General features: G+C 44.8%; 1 long non-coding RNA gene across 1 annotated transcript in view; it reads left to right on the top strand.

The window, feature by feature from the left end:
- Window positions 1–25369, top strand: part of LOC141582612 (uncharacterized) — a 29322-nt gene extending 3953 nt beyond the window's left edge. Inside the window, exons 2-3 of the long non-coding RNA XR_012515481.1 lie at window positions 5355–5471; window positions 24823–25369. This is a non-coding gene — a long non-coding RNA (uncharacterized LOC141582612). The remainder of the gene's footprint in view (window positions 1–5354; window positions 5472–24822) is intronic.
- Window positions 25370–25509: the final 140 nt, after the last annotated feature.

Here is a 25509-nt window from a genome sequence, read left to right as displayed (position 1 = left end):
GGCAGCCTGGGCAGCAGACCTCCCAGCTGACCTTCTAGTGCCCTACCTAATCACCCCACTGCCCAGGCCCCTTCCGCCCTGGAGTGTTCGGCCTTGAAGCCCCCCTTGGAGTCTCTCCCACCCTCCCAGCAGTCCTCTTCTATGCTTACTCTGGGTTGCAATTTCATCCTTCCTGGAATTCCATCTGCCTTCCTATTGAGTGATTTATAAAGATTCTCACGGAAGTCACTCTTTTTTTTTTTCTTTCTTAATCAAACACGGTTTTATGGTTACTTTAAAGTAGGTTAACAATTCATAGAAGGGATCCCTTAGGCCAGATATTTTCAGACTCTAAGATACATAATAATTATCCAAAATATTTCATACAAAGATTCCCAGGCCCATCTCCCAGCACATTCTGAAACAGCATTTTAGTCATTGCTTTGGGTTTCTGTCTGCTTCTGAGTCATTTTAAGAAGCATCAGCTGTAGCTGCTCAGGGAAAGTAGAAAACTCCCAGGTGGAAAGACCTACAAATTTATGCCTAAGGTTTAATCAATGATATCTACTTCAATTTTATTTTTATAAATTATGAGACCCATTCCCTAAATTATACAGAATTTATTATACAATGTTGGCCTGTGTATGCTGTGGTGAACTAGTGTTTGTGTATGGATGGTAAGAATTTTGCGGCCGGGCGCGGTGGCTCAAACCTGTAATCCCAGCACTTTGGGAGGCCGAGGCGGGTGGATCACGAGGTCGAGAGATCAAGACCAACCTGGTCAACATGGTGAAACCCTGTCTCTACTAAAAATACAAAAAATTAGCTGGGCATGGTGGTGCGTGCCTATAATCCCAGCTACTCAGGAGGCTGAGGCAGGAGAATTGCCTGAACCCAGGAGGCGGAGGTTGCGGTGAGCCGAGATCGCGCCATTGCACTCCAGCCTGGGTAACAAGAGCGAAACTCCATCTCAAAAAAAAAAGAATTTTGCATATACTAGAAGACAGGATGGGTAAATTGATCTCTGATAAGGACCCCCTACTCTGGTGTAAGGAAGATACGGTGCTTTCAGGAAGTATCTGAGGGAGGGACCCTCTTCCCTTAGCAGGCATGAGTGACAGCTGAGCTTGGGATAGCACAGCACCCATCTCTACAGATGCGTACGTAGGGTCTACCAGGCTACGTTTTACATAAGCTCTGAATCCCAGGACAGCAACAACTACCCCAGGGACGTTGAGGGTGAAGGGCAGGCCTTGCACAGGATGCTATCTTGATACTGAGAAGAGGAAGGTGGTGGTAACTGCAGAATTTCATGGCCAGGGGTGAGAGTTTTGTAGCAGAGGGGTTCTTCTTGAAAGGGCTGTCTAAAGGAAGCGTGTGTAACTCTGGATAGGATAGGACGAGGTGACACTTCCATGAGAAAAGGGTCTTTGTCTTATTTGCCCCTGTCTCCCCAGTGCCATTGGTTGTGTGTGTCAAAGGGGCAGAGTCATTCCTGTGCAGTCGTGAATGGTTAATTTTGTATGTTAACTTTGCTCAACTCTGATGCCTGGTTGCTTGATCAAGCACCAGTTGTCTGGATGTTGCGAGGAAGGTAATTTTTGGATAAGATGAACGTAGTAGCCCTTGAGTAAAGCAGACTGTCCTTCATATTTGGAATGGGCCTCATTCGATCGGTTGAAGGCCTTAAGAGCAAAGGCTGAGGTTCCTGGAAGGGGAAGATCTGCCTCCAGACCTCCTTCTGACTCAAGACGGCAATGTCAGCTCCCCCTAGAGTTCTCAGCCTGCCGGCCCGCCCTACAGATTTCAGACTTGCCAGCCTCTGCAGTCATGTGAGCCAATTCCTTGAAATAAATCTGTTTTTATGCTTGCTAGTGGTTCTCTTTGTCTGAAAATTCCTGTCTAATAATGTAGTTTTTCATCTGGTGATCCATCTGGCTATTTTATTAGCTTCTGACTTGGGACAGCCTCAAAGTCAGAAGTCATGCGTCTCCTAGACCCGCCAAACTCAAAGCACAGCCCCGTGCCAAAATACGCCTTCGTGTTAGCATCACTGCCCAGCCCTGTTCATGTGATTCTCTGAGCTCCAGTTCCTGCAAGACCGCGTTGCTCAGCACTTTCATCTCATCGGGTTCTATGCCTCTGAGGCTGTTGCCTCTGAGACCAGATCCTGGACCCTTTCTTTGTGGGCTGCTCCACCCCTGCCGTGGAAATCACACAGAAGCTGGATTTGGTACATGTGGACAGGTCAGACACACTGATTGGCCAGCTGCAGTGTGGAGAGCGTGGACTCTGCCCACAGCTATGACGAGATGGTTCTGTGGTGAGATCTGGCTTTCTTGTGTGCCAAGGAATGGGAGAAGTTGCCATCCTTATCCAAGCTGGGTCACTCAGGGCTGGCCCCTCTGAGCCTGCACTGTGGGGCTCACCCCAGCCTCCAAATGAGAATTAACATACCACCCAGATGCCCAGGTGATCTGTGCACGTGCTACAGGTTGTGAAGGTCTGTGCTAGACACCTCCAGAAGGACAGTCTGGGACCAGGGTTAGACAAGGCCCACATCTGCTGCCCAGCCCTCTCCTCTTTGATGTCCTTTCTGCACCTGACACCTCTTCTTGACATTCCCTTTCCTTGGTTTATGTCAGGCGTCCCCAAACTTTTTACACAGGGGGCCAGTTCACTGTCCCTCAGACCATTGGAGGGCCGCCACATACTGTGCTCCTCTCACTGACCACCAATGAAAGAGGTGCCCCTTCCTGAAGTGTGGTGGGGGGGGCCGGATAAATGGCCTCAGGGGGCCGCAGTTTGGGGACGCCTGGTTTATGTGATAAGACCTCTCTGCCTACAACAGGAATGGTCTAATCCGTCTTGTTCACCTACAATGTATTAATACTTCTCTGCCCCTTAAGCCCGTGATTCAAAACCGGCTTCAGCGCTCCAAAGTCAGCCAAGCGAGAGGTTAAGGACACAGTCTTCCACAAGACCGCCCTAACTTCTGACACCAGCCTCAAATTCAGAAGTCCCTAGGGCCATCCTTACTTCTTACCAGATGACTATAATTTCAGGGATTCCTACAACCAGTCTTAAATTAGATAATTTGCTAGAACGACTCACAGAATCAGAACAGCACTGTACTTAACAATGACAGTTTTATCATAGCAAAAATTTACAACCTGGAGCCAGACAAAAGACGGAACACCTCGGGCAAAGTCTGGGAGGCTTCCAGACGCAAAGCCCTGGCGTCCTCAGAGATGCTTTGTCCTCCCGGCATGCAAGTGTGGCAGTAATCAAAGGGCCTTGCCAACAAAGGAAGCTCACCTGAGCTTCATTGTCGAGTTTCTATTTGGAATTCTTTATGTAGGTGTGATGCATGATGAACTGAATCTGTGAACCGATTAAATCATTAGCCCTGCGGTTGAGCTCAGTATCTAGCCTTCCCAGAGGTCAGACCGGTAGCCTGTGTCTCCTGTCTCAAAGTCCCAGCCTTCTAGTAGCTAGTTGGCCTCTCTGGCATGACTAGCCTCCCTCCTGAGTCATGTCTTTCGCATAGACTTTGGAACCCACCGTGAATAACAAGGACACTGTGAATAACTTGGAGATTCCAAGGATGTAGAGGCTCCTTCCAAGGTACCAGAAGGCCAGCCAAGTTCTTATTCTACACCAACTGATTGCTGTGACTTATTGGTGAATGAAGAGTGGGGCTTGGAGTTCCTTTAGATTTCAGGCCTGACACAACCCCTTAGATACAGACTACATGAAAGTGTTAAGAAGGATGTGTGCATGCTATCTGTTTACTCTGAAGAGTGACCCTTGGAGCCAGTATCAGTTCACAGGCTGCCCTGGCTTGCTGGGGCACAGACTGTGAAGTGCATATTCAGAATGAAGGAGGTGTTATTCTAGAGCAGTGGCTCTCCGACTTGAATCAGAATCTCCTGGAGATCTTGTAAACATGCAGACTTCAGGGTCCTGCCCCTGAGTTTTAATTGGTCTGGAGGAGAGCCCAAGAGCTTCCCTGTCTGTGGAGTTCCGGGGTGATGGTGATGCTGCTGGCCCAAGGATCGCACTTCAAGAAGTGGTAGAATAGACTCTGTGGTGGGTGCTTGCACTTTGGATTCTTGGCCGTAGGTTTTACATTACAATGACAGAATGAGAAGTTTGGCAGGAATAAAGATTACTCCCACCCACCGGCTCCCAGGGAGGTCCCTTCTTCCCTGGGCCCTGGCCTGGTGCCTCTGCCCAGCAGCTAGCCACCATTCAGGTCCGGGTTATACATTTTGGTTGGTGGACATGTGCAGGCCATTCTTGTGGTGGGGGGTGGCTGCTGCCTCTGCTTGGGCTGCTAGGCCTAGGCCTGGTCACCTGGGGCCACTGCCCTTCCTTCAGTCTTGTGGGGCTCCCACAAGCCAGGCAGCCTCTCTAGTAGCTGGGATTACAGGTGCCTGCCACCATGCCTGGCTAATTTTTTCTATTTTTAGTAGAGGCGAGATTACAAGCAGGAGCCACTGTGCCCCGCTCACTTTTTTTTTTTTTTAGACTGAGTCTTGCTCTGTCGGCAGGCTGCAGTGCACTAGCATGATCTCAGCTCACAGCCACCTCTGCCTCATGGGTTCAAGCGATCCTCCTGCCTCAGCCTCCCGAGTTGCTGGTACTGTAGGCACATGCCATCATGCCCAGCTAATTTTTGTATTTTTAATACAGATGGAGTTTCACCATGTTGGCCAGACTGGTCTTGAACTCGTGACCTCATGATCCCCCCCCACCTCAGCCTCTCAAAGAACTTGGATTATAGGCATGAGCCACCATGCCCCATCTAGGATGCCTTCTCCTTGGGTTCATTTGTTCTCTCCTGTGCAAAGTCTCTAATGTTGTACTTAGTCTCTCATGGTTATATTTGTATTTGTTGGCAGTGATTTGGGTATCCTATCCTAAAAAAGAGATTGTTAAGCCATTCATTTTATTGTCTACGAGTATTCTCTATTTTTTTTTTGCAATCTGTGTGCACAGGGTCAAGTTTCCCGCAAATATACGCTTACCCTGTGTTTTTTTCTTGGAGGGTTTTGCTTTCACGATTGAATTTAACTGTTTGATTTTTTTAAAGCTTTTTGTGTATTGTGCAACAAAGGGGTGCTGTTTCAGTTTTTTGCACATGACTACCCAGTTTTCTCCACTGTTGTGCTTTTGGTGTGTTTTTGAAAAATGTGTCCCCTAAATATAATTTTGGGTTATTTGGCTCCCTCATTTTGTCCATTCGGTTGTCTATGTTTATGCCAGTCAGTGATTGCTTGGATGACTGTAGGTTTTATCTATCATCCATGTATCTGTCTATCTATCTATAATAAATCCTAATCCTGGTTTGTTTGTTTTTTCTGAGACAGGTTATTGCTCTGTCACCCAGGCTGGAGTACGGCAGCACAATCATGACTCATTGCAGCCTTGACGTCCTAGGCTCAAGTGATTCTTCCTCCTCGGTCTCCCAAGTAGCTGGACTACAGGTACGCACCACCGTGCCTTACTAATTTTTTGTACTTTTTGTAGAGGTAAGGTTTTGCCATGTTGCCCAGGCTTCTCTCGAACTCCCGGGCTCAAGTGATCTGTCTGCCTCAGCCTCCAAAAATGCCAGGATTATAGAGGGAACCATAGCACTCAGGGTAACCCTGGTTTTTTTTGTTTGTTTTGTTTTTTAATCGACTGGTTTTAATTAAATTGCAGGTTAGATGTGAACATTTGATGACACTGAGACTTGTGGCCACTAACCCTGTCACCCAGACAGTGAGCAGACTGCCAATCAGGTGGTTCTTCCTCCCACACTCCCTTTCTGCCTTTTTTCATCTGATAGTCCCCAGTGTCAGTTGTTTCCATCTTGACGTTTGAGTGTATTCACTGTGTAGATCCCACTCATAAGTGAGAACTTGCAGTGTTTGATTTTCTGTTCTTGCCTTGGTTTGCTAAACACAGTAATCCCCAGGTCTGTCCCTGCTGCTTCGGACATGATTTTGTGTTTTTCTTATGGCCGTGTAGTATTTTGTGGTGTGTACGTACCACATTAAAAGAAAAATCAAATCCACTGTTGCTGCTCACCTAGGTTGCTTCCATGTTTTTCTTATGAATGGCACAGCCATGAGTGCATGTGTTTTTTTTTTTTTTTTTTTTGAGACGGAGTTTCGCTCTTGTTACCCAGGCTGGAGTGCAATGGCACGATCTCGGCTCACCGCAACCTCTGCCTCCTGGGTTCAAGCAATTCTCCTGCCGCAGCCTCCTGAGTAGCTGGGATTACAGGCACGCGCCACCATGCCCAGCTAATTTTTTGTATTTTTAGTAAAGATGGGGTTTCACCATATTGACCAGGATGGTCTCGATCTCTCAACCTCGTGATCCACCCGCCTCAGCCTCCCAAAGTGCTGGGATTACAGGCTCGAGCCACCGCACCCGGCGTGCATGTGTCTTTTTAACGGAAGGATTTATTGTCTTTTGGGTAGATACCAAGTAGTGGAATTGCTGGGTCTGATGGCAGTTCTGTTTTAAGTTCTTTGAGAATCTCCAAACTGCTTTCCCCAGTGCGAACTAGTTTTCACATTCACCAGAAGGGTAGCAGCATTCCCTTTTGTTTGCTGCCTTGCCAGCATGTTGTTTTGACTTTGGAAAAGTGGCCATTCTGACCAGCGTGAGATGGTATCTTGTGGTGAGTTGCATTTAACCGACAATTAGTGAGGTTGTGCATTTTTTCATGTCAGTTGGTCGCTTGAATGTCTTACATGTTTGTTTTGTTTTTGAGACAGGGTCTCACTCTGTTGCCTGGACTGGAGTGCAGTTGGGTGATCTTGGCTCACTGCAACCTCCGCCTTCTGAGTTCAATCAATTCTAAACTCAGCATGCTGAGTAGCTGGGATTATTGATGTGTGCCACTATGCCCAGCTAATTTTTGTATTTTTAGTAGAGACAGGGTTTCACCATGTTGGCCAGGCTGGTCTTGAACTCCTGGCCTTATGTGCCTGCCTCAGCCTTCCAAAGTGCTGGGATTACAGGCGTGAGTCACCATGCCCAGCCTGTTTCCTTAAATTTCTTTTTTGTTGTTGTTCTTTTGGGATAGAGTCTTGCTCTGTCACCAGACTGGAGTGCAGTTGCATGATCTTGGCTGCCTGCAACCTCTGCCTCCCAGGTTCAGGCGATTCTCCTGCCTCAGCCTCCCAAGTAGCTAGGACTACAGGCACACACCACCACACCTAGATAATTTTTGTATTTTTAATAGAGATGGGATTTTACCATGTTGGCCAGGATGGTCTTGATCTTCTGATCTTGTTATCCACCTGTCTCAGTATCCCAAAGTGCTAGGATTACCAGCATGAGCCACCATGCTCAGCATGTTTTCTTAAATTTCTTTACAAAAAATATCCCCTATTGTAAAGGTGTACTGCCGGAGGATTGAATGAGACACTTTGGTCCATGGGTATATTGTGTAATGATGAAATCAGGGTATTTAGCATCTCTTTTGCCTCACAGAGTTATTATTCCTTTGAGGTGAAGACATTCAGAATCCTCTTTCCTAGCTTTCTTGAAAACTACATGTAGGCATCTGTGGTCTCTACTTAAATGTAGATACCCAGCGCAATATCCAACAGAATGAAGCTGGTGACCTCAATGCCTTTTTTTTCAATAGCCCACTTTTTTCTCACAAATTTGTAATGCCACTGCAAATCTATCAATGCTGAAGTGGGGTTTTGGGCCCTGTTTTCTGTTCTAATCTTTGTGTCAATTTCTGCAGAGATACCACACTGCTCTGATTAATACATTTTTGTGACATTTGGTATTTAATAGTTCAAGCCTCTTCATTCTTCCTGTTAAGAAATTTTTTCGGGCCGGGCATGGTGGCTCAAGCCTGTAATCCCAGCACTTTGGGAGGCCGAGGCGGGTGGATCACGAGGTCAACAGATTGAGACCATCCTGCTCAACATGGTGAAACCCCGTCTCTACTAAAAAAAAAATACAAAAATACAAAAAACTAGCTGGGCATGGTGGCGCGTGCCTGTAGTCCCAGCTACTCAGGAGGCTGAGGCAGGAGAATTGCCTGAACCCAGGAGGCGGAGGTTGCAGTGAGCCAAGATCGCGCCACTGCACTCCAGCCTGGGTAACAAGAGCGAAACTCCGTCTCCAAAAAAAAAAAAAAAAAAAAAAATTTCTGTGTTTGAAACTTCATTCCTTTGTATTTCAGTTGCCCATATCTGTAAAATGTTTAAGGTGCTGGAAAAAAAAAAAACTATTTTTAAAAAGTGTTAGATGGAAAAAGTTTGCAGAATTGCAGGAAGTCTGTGCTTCTTCCCTTCCCCCCATGCAGTGCTCCTAGTCGTGCTCTTACATACGAGAAAAGCTGGAAGATAGCAGACAGCATTTTTATACAATGCATGTCCAAGAATACACCTGTAACTGCTGCAATCTCTGAAGTAAAAAAGGGAGTTACCTGTCAATGATTAAAGTTATGACTGTTGGCCAGGCATGGTGGCTCACACCTGTAATCCCAGCACTTTGGGAGGCCAAGGCGGGTGGCTCACAAGGTCAGGAGTTTGAGACCAGCCTGACCAACATGATGAAACCCCGTCTTTACTAAATAAAAAAGAAAATAACAAAAATTAGCTGGGCATGGTGGCATGTGCCTGTAAACCCAGCTACCCAGGAGGTTAAGGCAGGAGGATTCCTTGAACCCAGGAGGCAGAGTTGCAGTGAGCCGAGATTGCGCCACTGCACTCCAGCCTGAGCATCGAGAGTGAAACTGTGTCTCAAAAAAAAAAAAAAAATGTAAATACACAATGCTAAAATTAACATGGAACCACAGACAGCCCTGAACATCTGAGGAATCCTGAGAAATACAGAGTAAGTTAGAAGACTTACAATTCCTGATACTAAATTGCGTTGCAAAGCTGTAGTCAGTATTCCAGAATACATGATTCTGTGATGTGCCACTGTGCTCTAGCTTGGGTGACAGTGACCTGTGTCAACAAAGAAAAAGATCGTGAGAAAATTTGAGGGAATCATAGAAGTAATAACTGGTTGTTATCAAACATGCACACAGAAAAAGAATACGAAATAGCACAAAAAAATACATATCCAAACTAAAATTGGGCCAAAAACCCGAATAGACGTTGCTGCAAAAACACAAAATGCACAAACACCTAAGAGAAAAGGCCCTCAACGTTACTTTCGTCGGAAAAGAATGTACTCCAAAGCTCCATTCAGACACCATCCTGCAGCTACTGGAATAAATGTTACTGAAAATGTCTTAAAAATTAAGAATCCTGCTGTGGATTTGGATAAAGGGGAAATCTACGCACTGTTGTTGTAAAGATAAATTAGGATATACACTATGGAAAAAAGTCATAGGACAGGCACAGCGGCTTATACCTGTAATCTCAGCACTTTGGGAGGCCAAGGTGGGCGGACCATGAGGTCAGGAGATCAAGACCATCCTGGTTAACATGGTGAAACCCTGCCTGTGGTAAAAATACAAAAAAATTAGCCAGGCGTGGTGGCATGTGCCTGTAGTCCCAGCTACTCAGCAGGCTGAGGCAGGAAAATTGCTTGAAACTGGGAGGCAGAGGTTGCAATGAACTGAGGTCGCGCCACTGCACTCCAGCCTGGGGGATAGCGTGAGACTCCGTCTCAAAAAAAATGTAGATCTCGCAAAACATTGAAAATGCAACTACCATGTAATCTAGCAGTCTCACTGCTGGGTATACCTCCAAAGCAAATGAAAACAGTATCTGAGATTACAAAGCTTCAATGGGGATAAGAGATTTTCTTCATTAAATGGTTTTGAGAAAACTGATGCTTATATAAAAAAGAATGAAATACCCTTCTGGTATATAATATACAAAAATCAACTCAATGGATTGAAGACCTAAACACAAGACCTGAAATCATCATCGAACACCTATAAGAAAAAAAGGGGAGAGAGTGGAACACTTAGTTTGGGGGCAGCCTGCATCTAGGCTTACAGGTTGGAAACCGGAAAAGAAAAAAGAGGGAAAGAAAGAAGAGGGGTTAAATCTCGTCAAGAATAGAATGGCATATATATATTGGGAATGTAAATCACAAGCAACAAAAGCAAAAACCACCATATAAGGCTACATCCAACTGGAAAGCTTCTGTACAAAAACGAAACAGTGAACCAAATGAAAAGGAATCCTACAAATGGGGAGAAAGTTTTGGGGAGGCATCTATCTCCCAAGGGGTTGTTATTAAAAAAAAAAGGGATATGTTAACAGTGCTAAGCAGCAATAACAATAAAAAATAACCCCAAATTAGACAGGGACCCTAAATAGACATTTCTGCACAGGGGACATAACGCTGAGCAGCATGGAGACAGGTCCTCAGCATCACTGTCATCAGGAACAAGTCCCCATCAGGCTCATACCCAGGTGTCCCTCCCCCTGGTCAGGTGGTCATGACTGGAGGGGCAGGAGGGGACACATGCTTCCCTGAGGGCAGAGGGATGAAAGAGTCCCTGAATATCCTGATGGCAGGAGGGCAAATTTAAAAATTCATTAATTCCTGGAGGCAGCTGAGATCTTTTTTCCTGTCTTAGGCTTAGACAGGAGGCAGCCAAAAACCCAGGCCTGGCCCTGACTCCCACCTGGGCCAGGCTTCCCCCTTCCTCCTGGGGCTTTCCTCTGTCCCCATCTATATAGGAGAGGTTCCCTCAGAAAAAGTCCTCAAACCCTAAAAATACTAAAGTGTGCTATGCTTGCCACCCTCAAAAGCCCTCAGGGAACAAAATTAATGGTCAAATATTAAAATAGTATAAGAGAAAGAGAAAAACTAGTAAGAAGATAAGAATACAGGGAACGTTCCAGACAACAAGCTTCTGTACTCACCGTGTAGAAAAAAATGCCTCTGAGAAGCTGAGCTACACGCAGCTCCCGCCTAAGCAGTCAGGGCCATAAACAGGAACTGTTTTCTCCCCAGGATGGGGCTCCAAGTCACCCTCCAGCCGCCATGGCATGCCTCAAGTGGGTCCTGAACAAACCAAAGCCACTCTCATTATGGATGCCATGACACGCATGCCACGTAGCGTCTGTGGTGAGAACACGTGTGTACCACGTGGACAGCATTTAAAGTCTGTTTAAGAGTAGCAACTTTTGGCTGGGTGTGGTGGCTCACACCTGTCATCTCAGCACTTTGAGAGGCCGAGGTGGGTGGATCATCTAAGGTCAGCAGTTCAAGACCAGCCTGGCCAACATGGTGAAACTCCGTCTCTACTAAAAATACAAAAATTAGCTTGGAGTTGATGGTGCACACCTGTAATCCCAACTACTCGGGAGGCTGAGCCAGGAGATTCTCTTGAACTCAGGAGTCAGACGTTTCAGTGAGCCGAGATCGTGCCACTGCGTGCCAGCCTTGGCGACAGAGCAAGACTTTGTTTCAAAAAAGGAGGGAGGAAGGGAAAGGAAGGGGAAAAAAAAACATAGCAACCTCCTGGGCCAGGTGCAGTGGTTTATGCCTGTCATCCCAACACTTTGGGTGGCCAAGGTAGATGGATCATCTGAACTCAGGAGTTTGAGACCAGTATGAGCAACATAGTGAAAATGCATCTCTACCGAAGAGTGCAAAAATCAGCCAGGTGTGGTGGTGTCCACCTGTAGTCGTAGATACTGGAGAGGCTGAAGTGGGAGGATCACTTGAACCTAGGAGGTTGAGGCTGCAGTGAGCCATAATTACTAAACACTGTACCCCAACCTGGTCAACAGAGTGAGCAATAACAACTGTAATAAGCTATATGGCAGCATCTCAGCCATGGTGTTAATGCTGGATATCTAATCACAGACTTTTGTTGGTTTGGACATACGAGACTAATGCACATGCTCTGGATTCTAGGGTATCTGAAGTGAATGAAAAGCAAGATGAAAGTAGGAAGGGCAGACTAGCACACTGTCTCAGAATTAAGTAGAGGGCTTCTGTCAAACCTTGGCACTGAAACACAGCTTCAAACCAAGTGGCATAATTCTGAAAACTCCCAGGACCCTCATCAGCAGTGCCCTGGTGTGCTGTGAACAAGTCTTATTTGGCCTCCCAACCTGGTTTCAAATAGTGTCCCTTAAGTTGAGGCTGATATTAAAACTTAAGCCACAAACTTCATGTGAGCACACTGTAAAAAGATTTTTGGCTCTTCAGCCATTTCTATATGTTCACCATCAGCAGCAATACCTAACAATAACAGATAATGATATATAGCACTTTTTAGAAAGAATTAAGACACACAGGCTGATCAGAGGAGTTTCTCTCATTATTAGTTTTCTGACTTGTGATTTGAAAGGGAAAGAATAGAAAATAGAGACATACGTGTGTGTGTGTGTGTGTGTTTGAGATCGAGTCTTACTCTGTTACCCAGGCTGGAATGCAGTGATGCAATCTCAACTCACGGCAACCTCCTCCTGCCGGGTTCAAGCAGTTCTGCCTCAATCTCCCTAATAACTGGGACTGCAGGTGCATACCACCGCACCTGGCTACTTTTTGTATTTTTTTTTTTTTTTTTTTTTTTTTTTGAGACAGAGTTTCGCTCTTGTTACCCAGGCTGGAGTGCAATGGCGCGATCTCGGCTCACCGCAACCTCCGCCTCCTGGGTTCAGGCAATTCTCCTGCCTCAGCCTCCTGAGTAGCTGGGATTACAGGCACGCGCCACCATGCCCAGCTAATTTTTTGTATTTTTAGTAGAGACGGGGTTTCACTATGTTGACCGGGATGGTCTCGATCTCTTGACCTCGTGATCCACCCGCCTCGGCCTCCCAAAGTGCTGGGATTACAGGCTTGAGCCACCACGCCCAGCCGTACTTTTTGTGTTTTTAGTAGAGAGAGGGTTTCACCATGTTGGCCAGACTGGTCTCGAACTCTTGGTCCAAACTGGTCTTGAACTCCTGACCTCGTGACTCCTCCCACCCCCATCTTGGTCAAGACTTCCCCCCACTTCCCCCCCGCCCACCATCTTGGCTCAAGACTCCCCCTACTTCCCACCTTGGTCTCCCAAAGTCCTGGGATTACAGGTATGAGCCACCACACCCAGCCAGAGAAATATTTTTAAGATGTTGATTCACTTATCCACATGTACAGGAAACATAGAAGAGAAATAATGAAAAATATGAGGGCTTATTGAAAAGCAGAAGTATGTTTATCAGTGAAGATAGGCTGGGCGCAGTGACCTACACCTATAACCCCAGCACTTTGGGAGGCCAAGGCAGGAGGATCCTGAGGTTAGGAGTTTGAGACCAACCTGGTCAGCATGATGAAACTCCATTTCTACTAAAAATACAAAATTTAGCAGGGCATGGTGGTGGGCTCCTATTATCCCAGCTACTTGGGAGGCTGAGACAGGAGAATTGCTTGAACCTGGGAGGCGGAGGTTGCAGCAAGCTGAGATCACCACCCAAGTAACTGGGATTACAAGTGTATACCACCATGCCCAGCTAATTTTTGTATTTTTTTAGTAGAGACAGGGTTTTGCCACATTGCCTAGGCTGGTCAAACTTCTGGCATCAAGTGATCCACCCACCTCAGCCTCCCAAGGTGCTGGAATGACAGACATGAGCCACCTCACACAGCTTCATCTGGGACATTTTGATGTATGTATATTTTGAGTGATGATCAACTCAGGGTACTTAGCATAACTCTTCCCTCATACAGGTATTATTTCTCTGTGTTGAGAACACTCAAAATTGTTCCCTTCTAGCTTTTTTGAAAAATACAATATTGTAACGAGAGTCACCCAGCTGTGGAATAGGACACTAGAATGAATTCCTCCCAACTAACTGTAACTTTGTTTCCATAACCAATCCCTCCTGTCTCCCCTCATTCCCCCAGCCTCAGGAAACCACTCCTGTACTTTCTGCTTCTTGAAGGTTAAGTTATTGAGGTCATGCAATGTTTGTCTTTTTGTGCTTGGCTTATTTAACAGAATGTTTCCTAAGTTCATTGGTGTTGCCCTAAATGAAAATTGCATTATTTTTTATGGTCAGAAAATACATGCCTCTCAGGCTGGTGGCCACAGACAAAACTTCTGGACTTTGTCTAGTTCCACTGGGCCAGAAGAACACAGTGGCTGTGGTCAGGGGCACACCTGATCTCAGTGTCCTCTAATGCCAAAAAAGCACAACATGCCAACCACAGACCTGTGGCAAACCTTGGCTTAGGGCACCATCTGGTGCTGAAACAAACAGCACTTAGAGGACTCATAATCAGCCTGCTCAGGATCTCTGGGAGAAAGAACACAAAGAAGTAGGAATGCAAGATTAAATATGCTGAATCCTTCAATGCACAGGCATTGTCATATGCCCAGTAGTATCAAGAACATTTAGGAAACCATGACCTCAAGACATTGACAACAAAAGCACCAGAGAGAGTGACTCTAAAGGGAGGAAAATGTGTAATCTCAGAAGTCAAAATAGCTGTTTTAAGGAATCTCAGTGAACTGCAAAAAAAAAAAAAAAAATTCATAAATGCATCAATGAAAAGAGAGATTAAAACAATTTAGAAATATAAATCCTAGTGCTAAAAAAAAAAAAAAACCCACAGTGAACCAAATGAGAAATGCAATAGGAGGCATCAACAACAATAAATCAAACAGCAAAGAGAATCAGTGAGCTCCAAGATAGGCTGCTTAAAAATATACTGAAACCAGACCAGGGCACAACCAAAAAACAAAACAGGCTTCCTGATCAACATAGATGCAAAAACCCCACAAAATGCTAGCAAACCAAATCCAACAGTGCATCAACAAGATTATTTGCCATGATCAAGTAGAATTCATCCCAGAGCTGCAAGGATGTTGTCCCACATGCATATCAATAAACAATACATCACATCAGCAGAACAATAGACAAAAATCGTATGATCATCTCAATAGATGCAGAAAAAACTAGTGATAAAATCCAACGTTTTCTTTATGATAAAAATTCAGAAGAAATTAGTCATGGAAGGAAAGTACTTCAACATAATAAAAACCATATATAACCCAAAGTGAACATTATACTGAACAGAAAAAAAGCTGAAAACTTTCTCCGTAAGATCTGGAATAAGGCAAGAATACTCATGTTTAACCACTTTTATTCACCATAGTACCATAAGATGTAGACAGAGCAATCAGGCAAAAAAAATAAAAACATCCACAATAAAAAGGAAGAAGTCAAATTGTACTCATTTGTAAACATGATTTTTAAAAACGTTATAAGGAAAAGAGGTTTATTTTGGCTCCTGGCGCGGTAGGCTGTACAGATAAAGGCATCTGCTTCTGGTGAGACCTCAGTAAGCTTATGATAATGGTGGAAGGCAAGTGGGGTGCTGGCATGTCACGTGGCAAGAGATGGGAGAGGTCTCAGACTTTTAAACAACCAGATCTCAAGATAACTCACTCATCACCAAAGAGGATAGCACTAAACCAACCATTCATGAGGGATCTGGCCCCATGATCCATTCACCTGCCACCAGGCCCACTTCCAACACTGGAGGTCACATTTCCACATGAGATTTGGAGGGGACAAACATCCAAATCACATGAGTGGCACAAAGGAACTTGGGATGGAAGGCAGTCAGCAGACTGAGGCCATGGTGCTAATCCCAGGCCAGTACCCAAATGGTGCTTACACCTTGAGGCTGCTGGCACTGTATTCTGATGGCAACAGGATGAGCTATATTCTTTCATTTTCATCCTTTTCACATCTCTATGTGTTCTAATTCTTAAGCAGTGAATGAGGCTTTTAAAAGGGGGAACTTAAAAGGGATGACAGCTCAATGGCACCACCAACATGAATATGGGGGCTATCCAGCCCCAGGGCAGGGTTAGGGAACTGGAGTCCACATGAGGGAGTCTGAACCTGAGTCCTCACCCACAGGTCTCCAGCCATTCCCTAGTGACCAGGGAGGCTCTCCATCCCCTCACTCTGTGCCTGGGGCTGAAGCTACCTCCATGCGACTATCATGGTCCCACCAGCATCCTGATAGCGACACCCCACCCTGGTTTTCCTGGGACTGCAAATGAAATACAACCCCAACTTACAGTGATCCACTGTGGGTGAGTGACCTTCCAGGGAAGCTAACCCACAGGTGGGTCCTCCCTCACTCTCACACAGTACGTTAGTAAATCTAATCACATGACCCTTGCCCTGTGAGAGGCACTTGGAAAGGTTGGGAAACAGTTGACCAGCCAGATGCAATGAGCATTTCAGCTGCACTCACTCCACTGAGCCTTTAAGGTGAGAAGTCTCCAAATTCTTTCACAGCTCATGCTGTGCTTTTATGCAACCTGTCTAGAGTGGACAGTGAAGTGTCCATTGTGGAAATAGATGTACCTGTAATCCCCACTAAGGAGTCTGAGGCAGGAGACTTGCTTGAACCCAAGAGGCGGAGGCTCCAGTGAGACGAGATCACACCACTGCACTCCAGCGTGGGTGACAGAGACAGACTCCATCTCAAAAAAAAAAAAAAAAAGGCTGGCTGTTGTGGCTCTCTACTAAAGATACAAAAAATTAGCTGGATGTGGTGGCATGTGCCTGTAATCCCAGCTACTCAGGTGGCTGAGGCAGGAGAATGGCTTGAACCCGGGAGGTGGAGGGTGCAGTAAGCCAAGAATTGTGTCACTATACTGTAGCCTGGGTGACAGGGCAAGACTTGGTCTCAAAAAAAAAAAAAAAAATTTAGCAATTTTCATGAAACACCTACATATAAATTCTGAGTAAAGCTTTATTTTCCCCCCACTTTATTTTTTTTGAGAGGGAGTTTCACTCTTGTTACCCAGGCTGGAGTGCAATGGCACGATCTGAGCTCACTGCAACCTCCGCCTCCTGGGTTCAGGCAATTCTCCTGTCTCAGCCTCCTGAGTAGCTGGGATTACAGGCACGCACCACCATGCCCAGCTAACTTTTTGTATTTTTAGTAGAGGGGGGGTTTCACCATGTTGACCAGGATGGTCTTGATCTCTTGACCTCGTGATCCACCTGCCTTGGCCTCCCAAAGTGCTGGGATTACAGGCTTGAGCCACTGCACCCGGCCTTTTTTTTTTTTTTTTTTTTTAGAAAGTGAAAGAAGGGGGAAGATTCAAAATGGCCAAATAGGAACAGCTCTGGAGTGGAATTCCCAGCAAGAACAATGCAGAGAGTAAGTGATCACCACATTTCCAAATGAGTTTTCACTGCCCACAGACCAGGAAATTACCGAGCCGAAAAGCAGCACGAGTTTCCAGCGCAGCTGTTTCAGCTGGTGCCGTGGGTTGGTACACAGAAACTCACACAAATCTGGGCAGCTGTTTCAACTGGTTCCTGGAACGCCTGGGAGACAAAGCTGCCCATTCAACTGAAAGGGAAGGGCTGAGACAGGGAGTCAGGTGATTTGGCTCGGTGGGTACCTCCCCACAAAACAAACAGTCTGAAATGCTCTGGATTGAGAGTTTCACAGCAAGCGCAGCTGAACCCAGGATGGTCCAGCTCAGTGGGAGGATGGGCCTCCACCACTACAAAGGCAGTCCTCCAATACTGAGGCAGTTCTAACTGTACCTCTATAAACAACACCTCAAGGAAGTTCACACAGCAGCTGGGCAGAGCCCACAGCAGCTCAGCAATGCCTCTGCTGGCAGACTGTGACTAGACGAACTCTGTGCTGGGCAGGGCATCTGAAAAAAGGCGGCAGCACGTCAGAAACTTACAAAGACTAACCTTCCTAGGACAGAGCACCTGGGAAAAGAGGCAGTTATGAGTTCTGCAGCAGCAGACTAATACTGCCCAGCAGCTCTGCACAGAATGACGGAGCTCCCAGCACAACACTTGAGCTCCTATAAAGGACAGACTGTCTCCTCAAGCAGCTCCCCAACCCCCATATACCCAAAGAAACACCTCATAAAGGAGAGCTCAGGCCAACATCTGTGAGTACCCTTCTGGGACAAAGATAACAGAGAAGAAACTGGCAGCAACCCTTACTGTTCTGCAGCCCCCGCAGGTGATACCTAAGCAAGCAGGGTCTGGAGTGGACCTCCAGCAGTCCTGCAACAGAGGGGCCTGACTGTTAGGAAAACTAAGAAACAAAGAAATAGCTTCAACATCAACAAAAAGGATGTCCAGAGACCCCATCTGAAAGTCACCAACTACAAAGACCACAGGTAGATAAAGCCACTAAGATGGGAAGAAACCAGTGTAAAAAGGATGAAGACACCAAAAAGTGGAGTGCCTCTCCTCCTGTAAGGGATCACAACTCATCACCAGCTAGGGAACAAAGCTGAATGGAGAATGAATCTGATGAACTGACAGAAACAGGCTTCAGAAGGTGGGTAATAACATTTCTCTGAGCTAAAAGAACATGTGCTAACCCAATGCAAAGAAACTGAGAACCTAGAAAAGGTTAGATGAAATGCTAACTAGAATAAACAGCTTAGAGAAGAATATAAACGACTTGATAGAGCTGAAAAACACAGCACGAGAACTTGGCAAAGCATACACAAGTTTCAATAGCTGAATCAACCAAGCAGAAGGGATATCAGAGACTGAAGATCAACTCAATGAGATAAAACAATACGGCAAGATTAGAGAAAAAAGAGTGAAAAGAAATGAACAAGCCTCCAAGAAATATGGGAGTATGTGAAAAGACCTAATCTTCATTTGATAGGTGTACCTGAATGTGATGGAGAGAATGAATCCAAGCTGGAAAACACTCTTCAGGATATAATCCAGGAGAACTTCTCCAACCTAGCAAGCCAGGCCACCATGAAGTCCAGGAAATACAGAGAACACCACAAAGATACTCCTCAAGAAGAGCAACCCCAAGGCACATAATTGTCAGATTCACCAGGGTTGAAATGAAAGACAAAATGCTAAGGGCAGCCAGAGAGAAAGGTCAGGTTACACACACAGGGAAGCCCATCAGACTCACAGCAGATCTCTTGGCAGAAACCCTACAAGTCAGAAGAGACTGGGGGTCAATATTCAACATCCTTAAAGAAAAGAACTTGCAAGTTAGAATTTCATATCCAGCCAAACTAAGCTTCATAAGTGAAGGAGAAATAAAATCATTTATGGACAAGCAATTGCTGAGAGATTTTGTCACCACCAGGCCTGCCTTGTAAGAGCTCCTGAAAGAAGCACTAAACAAGCAAAGGAACAACCAGTACCAGCCACTCCAAAAACGAACCAAATGGTAAAGACCATTGATGCAATGAAGAAAAGGTGTCAACTAACAGGCAAAACATCCAGCTAGCATCAAAATGGCAGTATCAAATTCACACATAACAGTATTAACCCTAAATGTAAATGGGCTAAATGCCCCAATCAAAAGACAGACTGGCAAACTGGATAAAAAGTCAAGACCCATCTGTGTGCTGTATTCAGGAAACCCATCCCACGTGCAAGGACACACACAGGCTCAAAATAAAGGGATGGAGGAAGATTTATCAAGCAAGTGGAGAGAAAAAAAAAAAGGAGTTGCAATCCTAGTCTCTGATAAAATAGACTTTAAACCAACAAAAATCAAGAGAGACAAAGAAGAGCATTACATAATGGTAAAGGGATCAGTGCAACAAGAAGAGCTAACAATCCTAAATATATACACACCCAGTACAGGAGGACCCAGATACATAAAGGAAGTTATTAATGACCTACAAAGAGACTTAAAGTCTCCCACTGTTATTGTGTGGGAGACTAACACTCCACTGTCAATGTTAGATCAATGAGACAGAACATTAACAAGGATGTCCAGGACTTGAACTCAGATTTGGACCAAGTGGACCTCATAGACACCTACAGAGATCTGCACCCCAAAGCCACAGAACACACATTTTTCTCAGTACATCGCACCTACTCTAAAATTGACCACAATTGGGAGTAAATCACTCCTCAGCAAATGCAAAAGAATGGAAATCATCGGCTGGGCGCGGTGGCTCACGCCTGTAATCCCAGCACTTTGGGAGGCTGAGGCGGGTGGATCACGGGGTCGAGAGATCGAGACCATCCTGGTCAACATGGTGAAACCCCGTCTCTACTAAAAATACAAAAAATTAGTTGGGCATGGTGGCACGTGCCTGTAATACCAGTTACTCAGGAGGCTGAGGCAGGAGAATTGCCTGAACCCAGGAGGCGGAGGTTGCGGTGAGCCGAGATTGCGCCATTGCACTCCAGCCTGGGTAACGAGCGAATCTCTGTCTAAAAAAAAAAAAAAAAAAAAAAAAAAAAAATGGAAATCATAACAAACAAGTCTGTCAGACCACAGGGCAATCAAATTAGAACTCAGGATTAAGAAACTGAGAACCACACAATTCATGGAAACTGAGTAACTGGCTCCTGAATGTCAACTGGATAAACAATGAAATGAAGGCATAAAGATGTTCTTTGAAACCAGTGCGAATGAAGACACAATGTACCAGAACCTCTGGGACACGTTTAAAGCAGTGTCTACAGGGAAATTTATAGCAATAAATGCCCACATGAGAAGTGATGAAAGTTCTAAAATTAGCACCCTACTGTCAACATTGAAAGAGCTAGAGGAGTAAGATCAAAAAACTCAAAAGCTAGCAGAAGACAGGGAATAACTTAAGGTCAGAGCAGAACTGAAGGAGGGAGAGACACAAAAACCCTTCAAAAAATCAATCCAGGAGCTGGTTTTTTGAAAAGATCAACAAAATAGACAGCCAGATTAATAGAAAAGGGAAAGGAATCAAATAGATGCAATAAAAAATAAAGGGGATATTCCACAGAAATACAAACTACCCTCAGAGATTCCTAGAAACAACTCTATGCATATAAACCAGTAAACCTGGAAGAAATGGATAAATCTTGGACACTTGCACCCTCCCAATCCTAAACCAGGAAGAAGTTGAAACCTTGAACAGACCAATAACTAGGGCTGAAGTTGAAGCAGCAATTAATAGCCTACCAACCAAAAACAGCCCAGGTCCAGATTGGTTCACAGCCGAATTCTATCAGACTTACAAAGAGGAGCTGGTACCATTCCTTCTGAAACTATTCCAAACAATTTATAAAGAAGGAATCCTTCCCAAATCATTTTATGAGGCCATCATCATTCTGATGCCAAAACCAGGCAGAGACTCAACAAAAAAAGAAAACTTCAGGTCAATGTCCATGATGAACATAGCTGCAAAAATCTTCAATAAAATATTGGCAACCCAATTGTAACAGCACATCAAAAAATTTATCCATCACAATCAAGTAGGCTTCATCCTGGGGATGCAAGGCTGGTTCAGCATAACGAAGTCTGTAAATGTAATCCACCACATAAACAGAACCAAAGGCAAAAGCCACGGTTATCTCAATAGATGCAGAGAAGGCCTTCAACAAAATTCAAGAGCCCTTTATGCTGAAAACTCTCAATAAACTAGGTATCGAAGGAACATATCTCAAAATAATAAAAGCTATTTACAACAAACCTACCGCCAATTTCATACTGATTGGGCAAAAACTGGAAGCATTCCCTTGAAATCTGGCACTAGACAAGGATGCCCTCTCTTACCATTCGTGTTTGATAAGAGTATTGGAAGTTCTAGCCAGAGCAATTAGGAAAGAAAAAAAATAATAAAGTGTATTCAGTTAGGAAAGGAGGAAGTCAAATTGTCTCTATTTGCAGACCATGTGATTATATATTTATAAGACCCTATCATCTTAGCCCAAAATCTCCTTAAACTGATAAGAAACTTGAGCAAAGTCTCAGGATACAAAGTCAGTGTGCAGAAATCACAAGCATTCCTATACACCAATAACAGACTAACAGAGCCAAATCATGAGTGAACTCCCACTCACAATTGCTACAAAGAGAATAAAATACCTAGTAAAATAATACAACTAACAAAGGATGTGAAGAACCCCTTTAAGGAGAACTACAAACCACTGCACAAGGAAATAAGAGAGGACACAAACAGATGGAGAAACATTCCATGCTCATGGATAGGAAGAATCAATATCGTGAAATTGGCCATACTGCCCAGAGTAATTTATAGATTCAACTCTATCCTCATCAAGCTACCAATGACGTTCTTCACAGAACTGGAAAAAACCACTTTAAACTTCGTATGGAACCAAAAGAGAGCCCGCATAGCCAAGACAATCCTAAGCAAAAAGAACAAAGCTGGAGGCATCATGCTACCTGACTTCAAATTATACAAGGCTACAGCAATCAAAACAGCATGGTACTGGTACCAAAACAGAGATATAGACCAATGGAACAGAACAGAGGCCTTGGAGGCAATGCCACACATCTACAACCATCTGATCTTTGAGAAACCTGACAGAAGCAATGGGGAAAGGATTCGCTGTTTAATAAATGGTGTTGGGGAAACCGGCTAGCCATGTGCAGAAAGCAGAAACTGGACCCCTTCCTGACACCTTACTCTAAAATTAACTCCACATGGATTAAAGACTTAAAACATAAGACCTAAAATAAAAACCCTAGAAACAAACCTGGGCAAAACCATTCAGGACACAGGCATAGGCAAGGACTTCATGACTAAAACACCAAAAGCATCGGCAACAATAGCCAAAACAGACAAATGGGACCTAATTAAATTCCACAGCTTCTGTATAGCAAAAGAAATAATCATTAGAGTGAACTGGCAACCAACAGAATGGGAAAAAATTCTTCCAATCTACTCACCTGACAAAGGGCTAATATGCAGAATCCACAAAGAACTAAAAACAGATTTACAAGAAAAAAAAACCCATCCGAAAGTGGGCAAAGGATATGAACAGATATTTTTCAAAAGAAGACATATATGAGGCCAACAAACATATGAAAAAATGCCCATCACTGGTCATTAGAGAAATGCAAATCAAAATTACATTGAGATACCATCTCATGCCAGTTAGAATGGTGATCATTAAAAAAATCTGGAGACAGATGCTTGAGAGGATGTGGAGAAATAGGAACACTTTTACACTCTTGGTGGGAGTGTAAATTAATTCAACCACTGTGGTTTGTGGTGATTCCTCAAGGACCTAGAAATAGAAATTCCATTTGACCCAGCAATCCCATTACTAGGCATATAGCCAAAGGATTATAAATTGTCCTATTATAAAAACACATGCACACACATGTTCACTGTGGCAATGTTTACAATAGCAAAGACCTGGAACCAACCCAAATGCCCATTAGTGATAGACCGGACAAGGAAAATATGGTAGATATACACTACAGAATACTATGCAGCCATAAAAAAAACAATGAGTTTGTGTCCTCTGTAGGCCATGGATGAATCTGGAAACCATCATTCTCAGCAAACTGACACAAGAACAGAAAATCAAACACTGCATGTTCTCACTCATAGGTGGGTGTTGAAGAACAATAAGAACACATGGACACAGGGAGGGGAGCACTACACACTGGGGTCTGTTAGCAGGGGCCAGGGTTGGGGAGGGATAACATGGGGAGAAATGCCAGATATAGGTGACAGGGGGATGGAGGCAGCAAACCACATTGCCATGTACGTACCTTTGCAAAGGTCCTCCATGATGGGCACAGGTACCCCAGAACCTAAAGTACAACTTTTTAAAAAGTGAAAGAAGGGGAAAAACTCTTGTAAAATACAAGATTTAATATATGAGAGCAAGGGACACCCTGGAGGCTGCCAGTGTGTGTGTGGCTTTGTGTTTGTATGCTACATGAGTCTAGTGTCATCTTCCATTGAGACAACCCTTCTCCCCACCATCAACTGCCAGCTGCCAATGGGCTCTGAGCAAAGCTTCCCTGTTTTCTTTTAACCTAAGGGATGCTATGGTTTAGTTTACTGCATTCAACTACCACCACTGAAAGCAGTGGACATCTGAAGCAGCCGGATACTGCAAAGATGGAAATCAAGTGAAGTACTCGTGCAGAGGGCTGGGCTACCTGGTCAAGGTCATCTGGGTTCTCAGGAGCCAGTCTCTGCCACAGAACCATCAGCAGCTGCCTTGGTGAGGCATCTCGGTCTGGCATTCGGAAAACCACCTGTCTTGCCAGAGCCCCTTGGTCTTGGTTAGTAAAAGCCGTATGTGATCTAAATCATGCTTTTAATCATGAGAAATTACATTCCTTCTTTTTCATTTCTAATATACTCGAGTTTTTTTGTTTGTTTTTGTTTGTGTTTTTGTTTTTTTGAGACGGAGTTTCACTCTTGTTACCCAGGCTGGAGTGCAATGGCACGATCTCGCCTCACCGCAACCTCCGCCTCCTGGGTTCAGGCAATTCTCCTGCCTCAGCCTCCTGAGTAGCTGGGATTACAGGCACGCACCACCATGCCCAGCTAACTTTTTGTATTTTTAGTAGAGACGGGGTTTCACCATGTTGACCAGGATGGTCTCGATCTCTTGACCTCATGATCCACCCGCCTTGGCCTCCCAAAGTGCTGGGATTACAGGCATGAGCCACCACGCCCGGCCTTTTTCATAATTTTAATAAGCAAATTGTACCACCATCTTATTCTGAGATGCTCCTTTTTAAAAGCTATAGATCACACTAATGGAAGTGTTTACTGCTGGGAATATCTTCCATGTATGTGATCTGTAACCCTCTCAACTAGTTGCACATTATTAGTTCACATCCAGTTCAATTTATAAATTGAAAGGTGCCATTTGTACAAAAATTAATGTGTTATTTATAAACTTTTTATTCAAATATGTTCACACATCGAAATAATTCAGAAGCCTGTGTGACTTACAGCCCAGAAGGGCCTGAGACTAACACATGCACCTCAGCAAAAGGATATAAAATGTCTCTTATGGTCGGAAAATTGTGTATTTACTTAGTTTACAAAATGTACTTGAAATGCTGAATTAGCTGAATTTGTAATTGCCTTTTGAATTTTTGAGTTAATCTCACTTATTTTTCCCATTTTGTTTTTGCCCTAAGGAGACTGCAGTCAAGTAATATTCAGCGACCGATTTCCTCTCTTTGGACTGAAAAACAAGATGCTAAATTATGACAGTGAAGTTAGAAAGGAGGGTTCCAAGGGCTTGAAAGAACATGTCTGGGATAATGTGATGCTTTTACGAGTACTGCGATCAGGTGGTGGCAGTCATGGAGCGTGCCGTGTAACTACCTCCTCAGCTAATGTGCTTTCTTCTCGGCGATGACTAATCGTGTTCTATTAAACAGCATTAATGCTGGAAGAATTCAACTGTACAAGTGTAACGAAGCCAGGATTCTCCCTGTACAGACTGGCTACAACTGATTTGACACATACCATCAGAGGGGCTTCAGACCCTACAAATTGCTTCTAATTTCTGCTGTGACGTGCTCATCAGGGCAGCCGTACTGCAGCAGCACGTGGATGCACTCCTGGCTGGAGGCCTGTCAGGCATAGACCAGTGCTGTGTTCATGTGGGTATCTTGGCCCATGACATCCACCCCATACCAGATCAGAAGCTGCACCAGGACCACATTCCCCTTGACGCAGGCCGGGTGCAGCAGGCCGGGTGCAGCAGGCCGGGTGCAGCAGGCCGGGTGCAGCAGGCCGGGTGCAGCAGGCCGGGTGCAGCAGGCCGGGTGCAGCAGGCCGGGTGCAGCAGGCCGGGTGCAGCAGGCCGGGTGCAGCAG

The sequence above is a fragment of the Saimiri boliviensis genome, chromosome 21, assembly GCF_048565385.1.
Source record: "Saimiri boliviensis isolate mSaiBol1 chromosome 21, mSaiBol1.pri, whole genome shotgun sequence".
Lineage (NCBI taxonomy): Eukaryota > Metazoa > Chordata > Mammalia > Primates > Cebidae > Saimiri > Saimiri boliviensis.
The sequence above is the reverse complement of the archived record's forward strand: the minus strand, read 5'-3'. Positions and strand labels throughout refer to the sequence as shown.